The sequence below is a fragment of the Phacochoerus africanus genome, chromosome 11 (genome assembly GCF_016906955.1).
Source record: "Phacochoerus africanus isolate WHEZ1 chromosome 11, ROS_Pafr_v1, whole genome shotgun sequence".
Taxonomy (NCBI): domain Eukaryota; kingdom Metazoa; phylum Chordata; class Mammalia; order Artiodactyla; family Suidae; genus Phacochoerus; species Phacochoerus africanus.
Genome location: NC_062554.1, coordinates 100,202,967 through 100,221,846, shown reverse-complemented (window position 1 = coordinate 100,221,846; position 18,880 = coordinate 100,202,967). Strand labels below are relative to the sequence as shown.

General features: G+C 34.6%; 1 protein-coding gene across 1 annotated transcript in view; it reads right to left on the bottom strand.

The window, feature by feature from the left end:
• MAGI2 (membrane associated guanylate kinase, WW and PDZ domain containing 2) overlaps positions 1 to 18,880 on the bottom strand; it is a 1,320,860-nt gene that overhangs the window by 1,285,712 nt on the left and 16,268 nt on the right. The window lies entirely within an intron of this gene.

Genomic DNA, 18,880 nt, shown 5'->3' with positions numbered 1-18,880 from the left:
GTGAAAGTGAAGAAAACAAACACTAAGGCACTAAGCATTTAAGACTGCATAATTAAACATGTGATTTCTCTAGGCATGAATTACAGCATCAGCATTTACAACTCAAGACACCGTAGATGAGTCAGGCTAAAAATAAAGTCTTCAATGGAGCAGATACTTTATTTCGCACATATGCTACCAAGATTACATCACCCTGGTTAAATTCATGATCTACTAATATTTTGCTAAGAATTTCAAAGTTCAGGTATTTTTATTTAAACTGTGAAAAACAGAGGAGGCCAGACACTACCCTGAGATGACATGCACTTTAAAGTTTCTGTTGCATTTTCCCTTTTTACTGCATTAAAATAATAACATCAACTGTGCACCGTAAAAACTCAATGTCATGGCTTCAGGTTAGGAGGAAGTTTCCATATAAACAAATGGATATTTTGTTTACTATCCTGACCTCAAAAGTGGCTGTATATGTTATAAAACTAAACACACTATACATAAAAGTCAATAAAATTATGAATAAAGAACAAAATGTAATGATACACAAAAACAAAAATATTCCTCAGGGTGTCATGTACCATTTGGTCTTTATAAGAAATCCTTAGTATTACTGTTGCCATTTTATTTTTATTCATATTTTCCCATTCACTACCATTATCAGCATTCTACAAATGAGAAATCAGAATATGAAATTCCCTACATATAGTCTATTCTGACTCCAAACCTAAGTACTAACCACTGTAACCTTTTGTCCATTGATAAAAATCAGTTTCCCTTCTTTCCTTCCTCCTCCCTGGCAAACAGAAGTCTGCTCTCCATGTCCATGATCTGTTTCTGCTTTGTAGATAGGATCATTTGTGCAGCATTTTAGATTCCACATACAAGTATTATTATATGGTATTTGTCTCTTTCTGACTTACTTCACTTAGTACGAGAATCTCTAGTTCCATCCTGTTGCTGCAAATGACATTATTTTGTCCTTTTTTATGTCTGAGTGTATTCCACTGCATACGTGTACCACATCATCTTAATCCATTCATCTGTCGATGGACATTTGGGTTGTTTCCATATCTTGGCTATTGTGAATAATGCTGCGATGAACATAGGGGTATGTGTATCTTTCTGAATGAAAGTTTGGTTTGGATACATGCCCAGGAATGGGATTGCTGGGAATATTACATTTAAAAGGGATAAGTAACTGGGTCCTACTGTACGGCACAGGGAACTGAGTACAGTCTCTTGGATTAGAACATGACGGAAGACAGTATGTAAAAAAAAGAATATATATATGTATGGCTGGGTCACTTTGCTGTACAGCAGAAATTTAAGGAAATTTGTAAATCACCTATACTTTGATAAAAATTAAAAAAAAATACATTTTCCTATGAAACAGTATGTGAAAAGGATTAATAAATATTACAGATGATCACTACAAACTGTGCGGGTAACCAAAATTTCACAAAGAACACGGATATGAGCTAAAAATCAGGATACAGCAGGAGCTAAAATAAACAGAGGGAGAAGATATTTAAAGCAGGAAGAGGTGGCCTGAGTAAAGGAAGCAAGAAGACACAATTATTATTCTGGGTCAGCTAATAGGCAGGTCTGGCTGCAGTGCAGGGTGGCCTGAATGATTGGGATCCCCTGGGTTTGGCATGTTAAGCACTCAAAGCCGAGTAGGGAAATGCAACAGTCAGAAATCATTAATACATGAGAGGGCCAGAAATATTAGAAGTCTGGAAGCTTTTGGAACCACAGATTAGAAACACACCAGAGGCAAAGGGTGCCAGATAAATTATCATTTAAAGAAAACTGAAATATTAGAGGGCTGTGTAAGGGTTCTATTATCCCATAGGTACGAATCATCCAGGAGATCTACAAAAATCTAGAAGTGAATTACCTGAGAGCCAAATGAATTGAGCCAAATAATTTAGAAGAAACACATTTCAAAAACAAAGGCTTGCTGAGATACCAAACAAAAGTTGGGTAGTGGGGAAGGTGTAAATTAAAAAATTATATTCCAGTCACACAGAAAACAAGTCAGAAGCTGTGTATGAATTGGAGCCAACACCCTGAATGTAACTGAGAGCTGAAGAGTCTAAGACAGAGGCTTGGAGATTCCTTACAAATGCTGAATCTGTTTTGTGGCATGATGTTTCAAATGGTAAAATTCGCTGTTGTTTACCTTGTGACAAACAGTTGTAGCACTACCATGAACCTGATACTGAAGAGCCATTTTCTGATCTGAGTATACCTAGACTTGCAAATACATGTGGATAGAAACGGCTGTAAAAGATAAAGGAAAATGCAATTGTAGGTAAAAGAAAACTCTCCTAACAAATGTTTTCTAGTAAGTGTATACAGATGGGTACTAAAAAACTCAGCTAGAAAAGTATCTTGAAGACAGACTATAAAAGCCTTGAATATTTGATGAAAGATTTTGGATATTTTATAATAGATAATAAGAGGCAATGGAGATTTTGAGTTGGGAAGTGCTCTGATAAAAGCATTACTTTTAGGAAGATGAATATGACAGTAGTGTGACCTGTGAATCAGCCATAAAAGCAAAGGATACCAATTTGGAAGCTACTGTAATAATTTAAAGGTGAGGTAAATAAGATGTGAATTATATCCTGTCTGTAAGAATGCAATGAGTTTTAGAATACTGCAAAATGGGAAATAATCAGGGGTAGGAAAGCCAGCAAGAGACATTCTTATAAAAATAATGAGTTCTTACCTAGAGAGAGGGTTACAGACAAGACATATAAATGCACACATACACAGACTCACACTTAATGTACAATGGGAAAGGTACTGCTTTAAGTCATAGTAAGTACATCAATTTGTCACTCATAGTGGATATAAATTTCAAAGCTGTGATACTGAGTGATATATGTAAGGCTCTATTAATCAAACCATATGCATTTTACATATATGGCAGATGTTTACTTTTTATTAAGTAAAAGTTTTTTGATAAACCTAAGTGACAAAGTCTTGTATAATAAAGCTGAATGTGCAGAATCATATTTTATTTCAGAGAATATATCAAAATAAATTTAGATATTTAAATATCCTGTTAAAAAATGAATTTTAGCCATCACAACAGATATCTAAGCAACCCATAATGTAATACCATTCTGTGATGATGGCAACACTGAACCATGATCTGGTGGACTGCTTTTCAAGGGATGGTATAGATTTGCATTTCACCTCCCACACTATTCATCAGCATATATCTGCTCAGAAAAAGGTTCCAGGAAGAGTGTATCTACACTGCAGAGCTAACTGGCATACCTTTATTCTGGACTCATTAATGATAACCCTACTCAACTGGCTTCTAAACCAGCTGGCGTTCATATATTTGAGTTTAAGACTTTTCTTTTAATTTTTTCCACTTTAGAAGAAGGAAAAGTACTAATTTACCAAAGCTGCTGGACAATACAGTCACCAGAGCTGATATTTTTTTACCCCAAAATACTAAATAATTAGTAACAACTAAATACTAAATAATTATTATAGGTTAAAATTAAAAGAATTAGATAATTTATATCACTGGAATTTGGGGGTTATCACATTCAAATTAAAGAAAGAATTTATCATAGTTTTATTACAGATACCTAGATACCTAGACAGATAACTGTATTTGGGCTGTTCTTGACTCTGATGAATACCTGTTTCAATCTTTCAAAACACACTAGACTAAAACAATACTTCCCATAATTTTTAAGCCCAGAACTTGTAATACATTTTCATTCTCCCCGTCCCACCACCGCTATTCTGTCAAGCATTTACAATATGATGAATCAAAGAAATGAATTATCTGGACTCTGAAATGACATATTTTGTTGTTATTTTGAGGATTTGAGGTCTAATAATATCTGTCGATGGTTTTTGATATTTACTGCTATTGCTTTTTTGTTCCAATGGACCAAAAGTAGCAAATATTTATTAATAGGCAGATCTACTTTTCATTTATGTAAAGTTGGGGACCAGTGAGAATAATTTTTTACAGATAAAACTAATTACTAGATTAAATACCAAACTTAAGACTTCTAAAGAGTTGAATCAGAGCAGTAGAATAAGCATGACTTTGCTTTTAAAATATTTTCATTAACAATGATTTAAAGAATTAAAATAATGGGATATGTCTGACAGGAGGAGTATTCCATTATAACAACAGTTGTCAGGATCTGTCTAATCTGAAAACCTAGATAAATGTTTTGTGTCATCTTGCTTCTTTTCTGTCTATCACACTGTCTACTTGTATAAGTGGTTCTCTTTAGGGCAATACAGTTGTACCCACTTGCAAAATGGGCCCTAATCTGAAGAATATGATATGAAAACATTATAGCAAATATTCTGAAAGGCATATGTTTGAAAATATTCACAACCTTGACTGAAACACTGAGACAATTTTAATGGCTATACACTTGGGTATCAAAAGATAAAATATACATGTTTTCACATCTATTAAGAAGGTATATCATTAATACATTTTCAATATGATGATTTTTAACTTGTGGTTTCTATACTAGTGTCTTCATATTCTTGTATTTCTTTCTCACTGAATTCACACAGCCTTAACTGAGATTCAAGCAAATGGGAATGTTTCACTGTTCTAAAGCCTGGCTTACTTGCTTCCATCGCAATACAAAAGCCAGCTGTGCTCAAATTCGGCATCTGAAAAATTATGTTGAAATAGAGAAAGCAGGTTGGCAGGAGTAGTCATGCTAAAGGAAATAACTATGGGCAATTCTGAAACAGTAACATAACTACAATATTATTCGGCTATGATATGCTAATAAATACTACATGATCCTTTAGGCATTCCATAGAGGGGAATTATTAAATCTACATTCTACATGTCTAACTTAACTGTCACCCAAATTGTCTCTCTTTGTCCTTTCCTAAATAACTTCTTCCATGCTTGTGATGGAAGGGATTTTTTTGTTTTGTTTGGGTGTACTAATCCAAACTCAAATCATGAGATATGCTTTGAAGAAATTATATATATATCAGATATATATTTAGCTACAAAATAGTTTATATGTTATTTCGCTCCCAAATTTCAAACAATTTTTGTGGTTTAATCCTCATACCAAATAGAACAAAAGACACAGATAATAGATCAGAAGTAAAGATGTAAAATGACAGAAGGACACATTTGTTTCTTTGAAAATAAAAAAATAATAGGGATAAGCTCAAGCTGTCCTAAATATTTCACATTGACATAACAAAATAAAATGAAGCTCATCTGGATTTATGGCTTTGTACAATTTCAAACAGTAAGATATAAATCAATAAACTTGCCTTTTTTTTTTTTTTCAGCTTGCTTGATCTTATGTAGGAAGGTTTTTCTACTACAGATTTTATTCAAGGGAATAAGGCCAAGTTCCCATTGTGAAAAAATACAGCCTGACTCTGGGAAGGCTCAATCAGAAACTAAACTTGGAACTGCCCAATGGCAATAAATATAGAATGCCAAGGTAGATAGAGAAGCCTGTAAAATGCTAAAACAAAAGGAAGGGTGTTCTTGGCACACAAAATTATTTTCTCTCCTACCAGAGCCAATTTCTTGTATATCAGTGAAGCTTTTTAAATTTGAGCCACTGTAATAAGTGAAAAAAAAATGCATAAAAGAGATGAAATAGAGAGGGGAGAAAAAGGTGAAAAGATGTTATATCATTACCAAATAAATTATTTGGGCAAAACTATAATCTCCCCCAAAATTATACCACTCGCTTGGAACCAAATATAAAGACATAGATAAATACATGTATTTAGAAATATTAGTAATTGGCTTTAGAACTGTTTTGGAATTGTTATACACATGATCAACAAAAAGGCTTATTTGTCATTTTTAAACAGATTATCACATTTAGTTTTCAATACCACTAGGAATTAGCCATTAATATCTCTGTTTTAGAGATGAGGATACAGTAAATTGCCCAAGATCTAAATTCAGATGTATCTGATTTCAAAATTCACTTTTAATTTGACAATATTAACTGTAATTAAATATATTTTATAAAATATACCTTATCAGAAGTAATTTCAAGAAGTAATGCTAAATCTCTGCTTTGTGTATTGGGAAGGGGGTACATAACCACACATGGATATAATCTAAAATCTAGTTTTTGTGTAGAAAAGAGCCTTTCAAGAAATAATTAGAAAAAATATTTAAACATATTTAGATACATAGCATATACATTATGTAGTTGATACTACTTCTTTCAATGTCTATTTTGGATGAGGCCATCACTGAAGATGGCATACCAACGAAATGGAGAGAAGACATATTTTTAGTTACCCAATCAGCCAATCCTGCCCTATCTTTAGACTTCCTGTTGGGTAAAATCATAAATGTCTTTATGGTTTATGACTGCTTGATTTGGATTTGAATAACTTGAGCCTGAAAACATCATAACTAATGCACATAATTATGAAGAGGTGCAGAGAAAGTAATAGCAATATAAAAGCTAGTAGTTAGGAGAAGTGTCTATTTGGTTCAAACAACTTTCACTATGCCTACTAATTTAACAATAGTTTTCCTATTCCAACAAAACCACGTTCAAGGTATTGGGAGTACTAATATGAAACACTGCTTTTCCTCAAGGGACTATTGGGCTTCGCACATTTAATAAATCACAGAATGTTAAAAGTCACCTAACCTAGTGATCTGCTCTGACATATAAGGAATCTAAGATCACAAGCAGAAATTTGCCATAGAAACTTGAACTTTAACTTCCCAGAACAGAAATATGGCAGAAATGCATAGTCTAGAATTATCTAAAAGGGAATTTAAAAAATAATGCTTCAGTATCTGTGTTAAATCAAGCAAATCATTTTATTCCTCATGGCACAGTGTTATATCATGTACAGTATATACAACAATATTAAACTTAAATATTTATTTCCATTTATGCCTTCTAGAACTCTTGGTTTTTTAAGCCTCCCAGAATAAAGCAATATATGCAAATACGTATGGTATTGTGACTAAGCTCTGGCCAATGGGATATAAACATAAGAGTCTTGTGTTCCCTTTCTAGAACCTTTCACTAAAATATCGCCAAATGTGCTCCTTTTTTCTCTTATCTCTCCTGCTATTTCAAATGTGCAAATAGTGGCTGGGTCACTAGGGCTAGGACCACTAATGGGGACAGAAGAACAAAGAAATGAAAACATTCTGGGTTTTACATAACTATTTAGCTGCCACACTAACTCTGAATACCTACATGTAAGAAAAATCAACTTTTTAAGTCATTATTTTTGGGGCTCTCTGGTAGTCCCAGGCAATTAGAACACTAATGTCTTAAGCAAAAATTATGTATATGAGTTGAATCAGACAAAATGTAATTATAGAATATTTAAGATACATATGTTTTGATTATACAACTACCATTGTCTTAATATTCCTGTAGTCTCAGTTATGTGACTGGAAATTACATGATAACATTGGGAATATGTTGACAAATCATACACACAGACATGAGAGAGAATATACCCCAAACCTTTGGATAAAGGCTCCAATAATTATTTGCCTCTCTGCACTCTAAAACATTATACAAATTATTTAACAATAACAACAACAAAGAGCTGCACCAAGAAAACTCAAATGTTTGAATTTGAATGAAGGGTACTGTATTGCTTTAAAGAAAGAATCTTTTCAAAGAAACACACAAGTGATTGTTTAATCTATTCCGTTTAACAGAATCTAATTGGATGTTATTTAAAAACAATATGAGCCTTTGTCTTGACCCCAAATTGAGAGTAAATTCATGGACTCATAAAAACCAATGTTTTAGGTTTTCTTAGGAAATTGCCTTCTCCACTCCTATTAGCTATACTCTAAAGTCTCACGACTGTAAAACTCCAATATGGGAATTAATAGATTAAAATATTATTCTAGGAGTTCCCATTGTGGTGCAGAGGAAATGAATCCAATGAGGAACTGTGAGGTTGTGGGTTTGATCCCTGGCCTCGCTCAGTGGGTTAAGGAGCTGGCGTTGCCATGAGCTGTGGTGTAGGTCGCAGATGCGGCTCAGATCCTGCATTGCTGTGGGGCTGAGGTATAGGCCAGCAGCTACAGCTCCGATTAGACCCCTAGCCTGGGAACCTCCACATGCCACAGGTGTGGCCCTAAAGCAAAAAAAAAAAAAAAAAATTCTAAAAATTTGGTTTACTGAACACTTTTCAAAGATGAATGTATAGATAATGAGATCAAAAACTTATGTTCTGGACAAAATTAAACTCTTCTCATCTTCTTCCTCCTCTTCTGCTCCTCTTTCTCCTCTATTTTTCCTCCTCATTCTCCTTGGTATCTTCATCAAAGAAATTCTCAGACACCCACGAAAGACTGTCACTATAGTATATAACCATAAGTTAAAGCAAAGGTAAAAAATTATTTTCTATCTTTCAGATAGAAATTATGAAACTAGGAAGGTTTTCATTTTCCTACAGCTTCCAACTATCTTTCCTTGAGGAGTTAAATAGAAGTCAGTTTTTATCTATTTAAGTGTACTGTTTGGGGAAATTTACTGCATATAAAAGGATCATCCAAGAACACTGGGCATTTATAATCTAGACCCATAAATTTGTCAAACTAACTGGGGAGGCACAATGTCAGAGCTGAACTTTTCACACTTGGGTTTTGAAGCCAGTTCTCCTTAGAATCTACTCTTTGGAAAAGAATTATTGTTGAACTACAGATTCAGATATCAGAAGAAATCCCAGTCTATGTTAATGATATCCTAAGTTGCAAATGCAATAAATCTATTTGCTTATACCTTGATTAGGACTGCTTTTCTATCTTCTCCACTATTCAGAGTACATAATTGGGTCCTTAAGTATCTTTGAAAATTAGGTCATTTCAATCTGAATACCTGGAGGGTTCCGCAGTTAGTTTTTTTTTGTTTGTTTTTTTCTTTGTTTGTTTTTTGGTATTTCTTGGGCCGCTCCCACGGCATATGGAGGTTCCCAGGATAGGGGTCGAATTGGAGGTGTAGCCTCCGGCCTACGCCAGAGCCACAGCAACGCAGGATCCGAGCCGCGTCTGCAACCTACACCACAGCTCACGGCAACGCCGGATCGTTAACCCACTGAGCAAGGGCAGGGATCGAACCCGCAACCTCATGGTTCCTAGTCGGATTCGTTAACCACTGAGCCATGACGGGAACTCCCGCAGTTAGTTTTAATGCTACAGAAGAGAAAAAGGAATTCTTCACTCCTACCAAACTTCACTATCTTCTCACTGCAAAGTTTTATTATGGAAATATTTAAAAATAAAATATTGCTATGATTAGGCATCTGATATAAATGCACTGTATACAACCTAAATTAGCAGTTCATTCATGTTTTGACACAGATAACCTGTTCCTTCAATAAATATTTATTAAATACTTACTCCACGAAGACAGTAATGAAAGGCACTGGGAAAAGGAAGATGTTTAAGCTTCAATCCCCAAACTTAAGAATTCTTTAGGACAGCAGACAAGAAGGAAGATGGCATGTATGTAAATTATGATTTTTCAAGGTTTTCTGTAAGATCCCCAAGACTGAAGCAAATAAGAATGGTGATAACTTTTTTTTTTTTTTGGCTGCACCCACAGCATGTGGAAGTTCTCAGGCCAGAGACTGACTCTGAGCCACAGCTGTGACCTGCACCACAGCTGCAGCAAAGCCTGACCCTTAACCCACTGCACACTTCCACAGTGACCTGAGCTGCTGCAGTTGGATCCATAACTCATTGCACCACAGCAGGAATTTCAGAGATAACACCTCTAATTAGAGCAATCAACAAATCACAGGAGAAGGAGATCTCATTAGAGCCAGGTAGAATTTCAAAACAGGAAAAACTGAAAAAAACAGTATTTGGGGCTGAAGAAGGGCAATAGAATGTGGATAAAATTGAACTAGTTCAGTGTGCCTGAGAAGTACCGCATCTGTAAGGTAAAGGTCTCAAGTACATGTAGAAGGTTTTCAGGTTTTGTTATGGGATGTTCTTAATGTTAGAGTAAGCCTTTACAGGTTATTTAATGGGGGAGGGGGCAGTAGAAAGAGAAGTACGATGTTGAGTGCCATTTTAGGCAAATTAATTTGGTAGTCCTTGAATGGGTTGGGCAAGGGAAAAGACTGTCAGCTGGAAACTAGATTAGAAGTTATGGTGGAGTTCCCATCAGTGACTCAGCAGTTAATGAACCTGACTAGTACCCATGAGGATGTAGGTTCAACCCTTGGCCTTACTCAGTGTGTTAAGAATGTGGTGTCGCCACAAGCTGTGGTGTAGGTTGCAGATGGGGCTCGGATCTCAGGTTGCTGTTGCTGTGGCATAGGCTGGAGGCTTTAGCTCCGATTGGACCCCTAGCCTGGAGACCTCCATATGCCCTGGGTACAGCTCTAAAAAGACCAAAAAAAAAAAAAAAAAAGAAAGACAAAAAAAGAAAAGTTATGGTATTAGTACAGACAGTGGAAATAAAGGGGCACACACACAGTGTTAACAGGAAAAGAAAAGCAAAAAGCAAGACCTAACTTACAAAATTAAACTGATCGTCAGAAGAAAAGAGGTGTATGGAATGGATTTCCAAGTTTTCAGTTCAGTTGAACTAGAGATCAGCTGCACCATTAGAAGAAAACTAGGAAATCAGGTGGTACAACTTACTAAAATGGAAACTAAGTTAACATTTAGAATTCTAAAAGGATGAAACATAGCATATATGTGAAAAAGTTCAGAGAACAGTTGAAAAACATGGGCCTGGTTCCAGTCAGAGAGGACTATATGAAAATTTGGCAGCTTCAGTTTGAAAATCAGGTCTGAAGATATACCTATACAAATTCACTAAATAACAAGAGACAGAGAAATATGGCTTTATAATTCATAAAGAAGTCTTCAGAGGAAAATATAATAATTTGGATATTTATAGAAAAAGAGTTGAGATTAAATTGAAATAGTACTTCCATAAACCATTTCACCTTGAATTCATCCCACCTTAAATATGTTAAAGTCTCATAAAAACAGCTTCTACTCTCCAGGACCACTACCAAGAATTACTGTCCTGCTATCCTGGTATTTATTTAGGATGATCAGATGATTCAGAATATCAATATTTATTAACAGGGTGGTCTATCTTTATTCTTGGCAGGTTATAAATAAAGAAGGTAAAAAAAGTCTAAATATATCACTGTGCACTTTTAAAATAATCCACTATTTCATGTTTCTTGTTGATCTAGGAACAATCAGTAGAATCTTCAAAGTTGAGTGCAAAGCAAAATGAACATGCAGGTGAAAACATATTCATACAATCTCTATATTGGGTTATACCAAATGATAGCTCAGCTAAGTTAATATTCCACTGAAAACACATAATTGTCATTGCTCTCATTTTTGCAAGGCATGTCTCTTGGAAAGCTTACTTTTAAGAACATAAAAATACTGTTTTCTGACTTTCCAATAATTAAATATCTAGATGGCATTTTGGATATATTTTACATAAAGCCTTTGAAAAGGCTTAAAAGCAGGTCTTATCAGTCATAAAAACAATAAAAGTAGACTACCTGCATTAACATAAGAGAAGTGGCCTGTTATAAGTTCTATATACTCCACAAATCTATGTAAATATTTTTAAAGCCAAATCCACAAGGGCAATGCTTCATAAATTAAGGATATATTTTTCCATTCAAAAAAGAGCTTCACCACCTTTCATAAGAAATGATGCAACAAAACAGCCTTCCATCTATTTCATTTTGTTTGAATTAAATCAAACTATTTCAACATATAGCAAATCTTGAACACAGACACCATACTATATAAGCCTTATTTACAAGTCAATAAATCAAAAGCAATGTTTTGATTTCTCTATATTTCTTAGAAGCAGAACTTACAATGTTGCTGAAAAAAGTTTCTGCTCTCTACCGTCAGTAGAGTTTTGTTTTTGTTTTTGTGTTTTTTTGGAAGTTAGCAATAAACAAAAGTTGAAAATCTCTTTGTACAAGTTTGAGAATCTTATATTTTTCACATGTTAGAATTGACTTTTGTAATAATAGTAATAATAAAATAATCTTATTGAATGCAGAGTTAAAAGTCTACCAAATGAACAAGAGGATTTAGCAGGTGGCCTTAAAGGTTATGTTCAAATAACCTTGAAGTGTTTTTCAAATAGGAGTCATAATTTGAAACAAAAATGCTATTCACTTAAAAGCTTAAAAAATGATGTTAGCCAATAAGTTTCCATCAGAAAACACTATTCAGAAAATTAGAAAAATGTGTTTTGTTTTTAAGCTAAATGGATCAAAAATGGAAGAAAATAATTTTCTGAAGTGGTAAACACATTTATTGCAAAGAATGCATGTGTACTTGACAAATCTTAAATATTCAATTTAAAATTTTTAAATGTACATCAATAATTCAGTCTCCTGCATTTAGTCATTTTTCTTCTTCATAGTGGTAAAATAAGGATTTGCAGAATTTTTAGTTAGCTTTAGCAATTAGGACTACTTGGAAACAAATGACAAGGAGACTTCACAAAATTAGCATCTAATTTGATGCTGTTCTCCACTCCTGCTGAATCTTCAAGTTTACATAAAAATTCCAAACAAATTTATTAGAATCAGGTAAATTCTTAGAGGTTTTTACCAAATCCTTTGTGTCCTTAGGAATAGAGGAAAAGTTGAGGGGTTTTTGTTGTTTTGTTTTTTTCCATAAAACTACCAAAGAAACATGTAGGAAAAAAAGCTACAGAAATGAGCTTCTTTGCTCCTACTCAACCGTCAGTCCACAAGCTTAACCAACACGAGTGCATGAGGCTCCAAGTAAAAACTACAAAAAAAATACATTATATTCTCCAAAATCACCCCAAGTATGCAATCAGGCACATAACTATAAATACTGTTTACAATGTATGTAGTAACTTATAACTTCTATTTTTTCGTATATTACATGTTCAAGGAATACCACAGAACTCAACAAATACAAATCCATCTTTCCTCTAGCTTCTCTAAGAGAAAAGGACAATGGCCTTATCTATCAGAGGCAAGGGAGTGTCATCTTCCATACTATGTCACAGTGTTAAACTGTGCCCTGCACACACTTGGGTTTACATCTGCAACACCAATGCACCAAAGAAAACTAAAATCAATATTAAACTGCCAACTCCAAATATTAATAAATGGTGTCTAGAGTTAAGTAAAGACTGATAAACCTGAATGTGAGCTTGAGGGAATAGCCTATTCTTTTATTTCCCTTTCTATATTGCTTTTGCCAAACTTCACTCAGACTGGAAATAATCATAGTAATTGGAACCAGCAGAAGGAAATAGCTGATGCTGCTGGCAAGATGAAATAAATCTGCAACTCAAGTAATACTAAATATAAGCTCCACATGAACATACTAGAACTAAACACCTGAGATAAGACAGTTCTTCTAAGCCAAATCCCCAAGTTTACATTTTACAAGTAGATACAGTTTACAAATGCAATATTTATAAAGTATCTGGATGCCACTGAGTGTAAACAAATAGCAGATTTATGTCAACAGTAGCAGTAAAACTAACAATTTCCTAGGGGGAAGGAAGAAGACAAGTAAGTGCTTGATTTCTGAGAGGAAAAAAAAAAAATCATATAAGGAGTAATGCAATAATTTTTCAAGTTCATAAAATAAAACTTGTTTTAAAATTTCAAAAGCATAAAAACACTGTTAAGGGAATTTTAAATTTTCAGTCATTTGTAGAATTTCTCCTTGTCTTTTAACATAGCATATTATAATATTTTTATGGTTGCCAATAGTGTATGCTATGCAATATTGAGACAGCAGAAAAGAAATAACATAACACTTCTAAGATACTTATGATTTCAGTGTGAAAATCAGCAATTAATTTTGAAGTATTTGAATCATTCTGAGAAGAAGGAAAAGAAATGAATGTCATTTCTATTAGAAATTCTGGAAAGGGAATGAAAAGAAATGAATGTCATTTCTATTAGAAATTCTGGAAAGGGAAATATAACTAGAAAAGTGATACAACATTTAGGTACCATAACTGTCTTCTCTGCAGTTTGGGGCACCTATGTAGGGTACTGGTTCATCATTTCTCTATTCTGTCTCAGTAATACAGCAGAGTGGATAAAGGTATGGGCTTTTTTTTTTTCTTTTTTTTTTTGGCTTTTTAGGGCCACACCGATGGCATATAGAGGTTCCCAGGCTAGGGGTCAAATTGCAGCCTACCCCACCCACAGTCACACCAGATTCAAGCCATGGCTGCGACCTACACCACTGCTTAGGGCAACATCAGATCCTTAACCCACTGAGCAATGCCAGGGATCAAACCTGCATCCCTATGGATGCTAGTCAGATTCACTTCCACTGAGCCATGACAGGAACTCCAAGTATGGGCTTTTAAGTAAGCCTTCCATTTAGTACTCGGTGACCTTGGACAATATAAATGATCTTGAGCAACTAATGAAACTGGTTATGCTTCAGTTTCCTCTGGTTTAACTGGGATAATAAATATAACTTTTCTCATAGAGTTAATTTGAGCCTTAAATTAATGTAATCAGATGTGAGGTGGGACTTCTGTTTTCCTGGAATATAGCTTCAAAGCTGAATACAATGGGAAACATGCAAGTTATCAATCATATTCATGGTAAAACCAATCCAAAGTTCATCACTCTCAATTGTCCAGATGAGAGACTATTTGACAAAGAGATTCCACAAAAAAGATTCCTTAAAAGGAATGTTAATAGACAATGAAGTGTCATCTCACCTTCTTTCTTAGATTGCACTGCACATAAGAAAGTGGTCACTCAGGAGGGTTACCACCAGACCAGCTGCTTACTGAATTCTTGAAACAATCATAGATGCCATGTTGCTATCTGTGGGTAGCAAAGTGTGAGCGGGTTCTTAGAAGAACTTGAAAAGTTTTCCTATGATTTCATAGAGACAGGGATTTCTGTGCACTTCTTACCAGAAATCCTGAAGGTGAGAGCTTGGGTAGAGCTACTCATGATATTTGAGCAAGAAGAGATGTGGCTGAATTTTCACAACATAATGGGTCAACAATGCATGAAGTTGTCTGTGGCCTATTAGACACCTCAGTGGAAAGCCTGTGAAAGCGCTCATGAAGGGATCCCAACCAAAAGAGCTGTTGGCAGATCCCACTCCTGGGCATATACCTGGACAAAACTTTCATTCAAAAAGACACATACACCCCTATGTTCACTGCAGCACTATTCACAATAGCCAAGAAATGGAAACAACCTATATGTCCATTGACGGATGAATGGATTAAGAAGATATGGTATATATGTGTAATGGAATACTACTCAGCCATAAAAAGGACAAAATAAAGCCATTTGCAGCAACATAGGTAGAACTAGAGATTGTCATACTAAGTGAAGTAAGTCAGGAAGAGGAAGACAAATACTATATGATATCTCTTATACGTGGAATCTAAGATATGACACAAATGATCCTATCTACAAAGCAGAAATAGAGCATGGACATGGAGAGCAGACTTATGTTTGCGAGAGTGAAGTGGGGAGAGAAGGGGAAGGACAGGGAGTTTGGGGTTTGTAAATGCAAACTATTGCATTTAGACTGGATAAGCAATGGTATCCTGCTGTATAGCACAGGGAATTGTATCAGTCACTTGTAATGGAACATGATGGAGGATAATGTGAGAAAAAGAATGTATATATATTTATATGTATAACTGGGTCACATTGCTGTACAGCACAAATTGAGAGGACATTGTAAACTGATTATAAAAAAAAATCTTTTTTTAAAGAGGGCTGCTGGCTGAGTCCAGAGGACAGCATCAGAAAGAGCCTGGAGGTATAATGCCATGAAGAGGAGCTGACAAGGAATTAATTACAAGTGGTCAGGTTTAGAGTCCATTTCCTCTGTCAGGACATGCTACAGTAGACACAGTGGGGCATGCAGAAGGTGATGAGGAAACTAGAGTATTTTTAAAGAACATACAAATGTGATTTATAGTAGAAACCTAGTGTCTGGATGCCTGACATAACAGAGGGCATATATGAACAGATTAAAAGAACCAGAGAAACAAGTCTTTGTGTTTCTCTATTTTTGTTCTTTCTCCTCCCTTGACCTAAACTCAGAGGATATAGAAATAGGTGGAGAGTGGATAGAGGTGGAGCAAATAGAGCAAAGAAAAGAGACGGCACTAACCTCTTTCATTATTGGGTTCCAAGGTACCTGTTTGCAACTGTGCTCAAAACATAGGAGAACCTTTCAGTTAGATGCAAGGTTACAGTTTGTATTTTGAACAGACTGAATTTTTTAAATACCCAAAAATGGGACTATTCTGGTACACAAAAGTAAAAATAATTATGAGGTGCGGCGGTAAGGTCTTTAGTAAGGCAGAGGTAAGTAAGAGAAAAATAATTGTTTCTTGTTGGTACACTTTGAGTCCAATCTGTTTATTAAACTGGTCACATGAGACAGTACATGTGGCTGGAATGTACTAAGTGGTAAGTATAACCTAGCTATTTTCATTATTATTAGGAAATATTTTTTATTAATTGCCCCTAAATAAAATTCAGCAATGCTTACATTGCAGGGCTAAGTTAAACATGAACTTTCAAATTCAATGTGAATAACTTCAGGGAATGTCCCAAGAATATTTAAATTAAAAGATAAGAAAATCTATTGATTTACCTATCAACAAAATACATCAAAATATTAAATGGAAAAAAGAAAAGAAGAAAATATTCTTAGTACAAAAACATGTACTGTGTTTTTCTTGAGTGAGCTCATTTCTGATTACTCAGACAATTTTAAAGAGTTTTTTATTGGATGGGACATGAATACCATTTTATTACTAATTTACCATGAACCACTTATTTCACCACGTATATATTTTACTTAGTTCTCAAATAGAGAAACTTTCTCTCCTAAAACAGCCTGAAACAATTCTCATTCTAGATGAAAACCTCTGTTCTAGAGCAAAAAAGCCAATTAAATTATCCCAATAAAGATGACCTTTTAGTCTAACTAACCTTCTAAGCTACCTTCTGATCCTGGAGGTCTACGGTGATGTCATTCTGACTCAGTCATTAGTAACTGGGTAATCAAGTCAGCAACCTGGCTTTTTACAGGGCTCATACTATTTTGAATTAAGTAAGCAAAGGTTAGATACAGTTAAACTATTTAACAAATAACTTTTAAATTAAACAAAAGTAAATTCCTTCTCCAACGGTTTCAGTAGAAGGATGGAAAGGATACCAAATACACCTGGAAAATTTTGTGATTTGGATTAATGATGAGAAAAAATGCATTTCAGAACAAAATAAGGCATATATTGAGGAAGAAAAATAACACTCTTAGCAAAATGAGTCTCATAATGGATGAGGTATGTACTGATCACATTGCCAAAAATCTACCACAGCATAATATAGAGAGCTGTAAGTCATTCAAACCTAATTTTTTTGAAATTTTAAAAGTTTCAAGAATACAGCTACTGACTAAAATGATTGTATTTATAATGTTTGTTAATTATGGACAGAGTTTCTACATGTGAGTAATGGTTAAGTTTAGCTATCAACTTGACTGAGCCATGGTGACCAGACAATGTGTGTCTGTAAGGGTGTATTTGGATGAGATTAACATTAAATTAGTAGACTGAATAAAGTCTATTGCCCTCCTTAACGTGAATGGGCCTCATCCAATCAGTTGGAGACATGGACGGAACAAAAAGGCTGACCTTCCCTCAGGTAAGGGAGACTTCCTTGCCTGACTGCCTTTGAACTGGGATGCCAGTTTTTCCTGCCTTTGAATTTAAACTAATACATTAGCTCTTCTGGGGTCTCAAGTCTGCTGATCTTCAGACTGGAAATAGATAACCAGCTCTCTAGTGTGCCAACTTACTCTACAAATATTGAGACTTATCAGCCTCCATAATCACATGATTTAATTCCTTATAATAAATGTCTCCCTCTTTCTCTCCCTCTCTCCATATATCTCCTATTGGTTCTGTTTCTCTGGTGAACACTGATGAATACAATGTGAAATAAATCAAATATTACAGGGAAAGAAGACTTTTATCATTCATCCATTCAAAGTGTTTTCCAAACATTCTACATATTTTCAGGCATCATTTTAGGTACTAGGGAAATACACAGAAATAAAATGCTGTCCCTAGCCTTGATGAATTCCTGGTCTAGTAAAAGTAACATATCTGACAACTTTATCAGTAAACCACTGTTATAGAAAAAGTAAATAAATATTTTGTTGTGATACTAAAAATCAGGATGATCTGGATCTAATTCTCAATACCAATACTGGATAAAACAAATGAACCTTGAGATCTTGGGTTGTATATGCCATTCTTTTAATTTATAACAAAATTATATAACACATAGAGTTCAAAATAGTTCATTTTGGGGACCTTGAACTGGAGAATCTACCTACGAAAAAGAAGATACAAGTTTGAGTGCTCAAAAATATGCATATTCCAACCACTGCCATATGGAAACATTAGAATAATTTTATGTGACAGAGGAAGGTAATTCATTATAAACATAGTTTCAATGAAGAATTCCTAGTTCAACATAGAGAAGAGTGGATTTTCAAGATTTACTCAAAATATAGCCTAGACTATTAAAGCGATTGTCAAAGAAAATCTTGGTCTCAAAATAGCACCTCATGGAATCAGAAACAGTCACTGTTTCACTTCTGTGATCTTTGAATTAAAACTAAAGACATACAGCAGATAAAGTCAGCATTGTTGAAGACAGAATCCCCACTATTATTGTCTGTATTTGACTTGCTAATAAAATAGAAACATTACCATCAGTGCTTAACAGTGATACACTAACATAAAAAATCTGGAGTTATCATGGCTGGCATTATTGTCCTGGCTCAGCGGTTAATGAACCT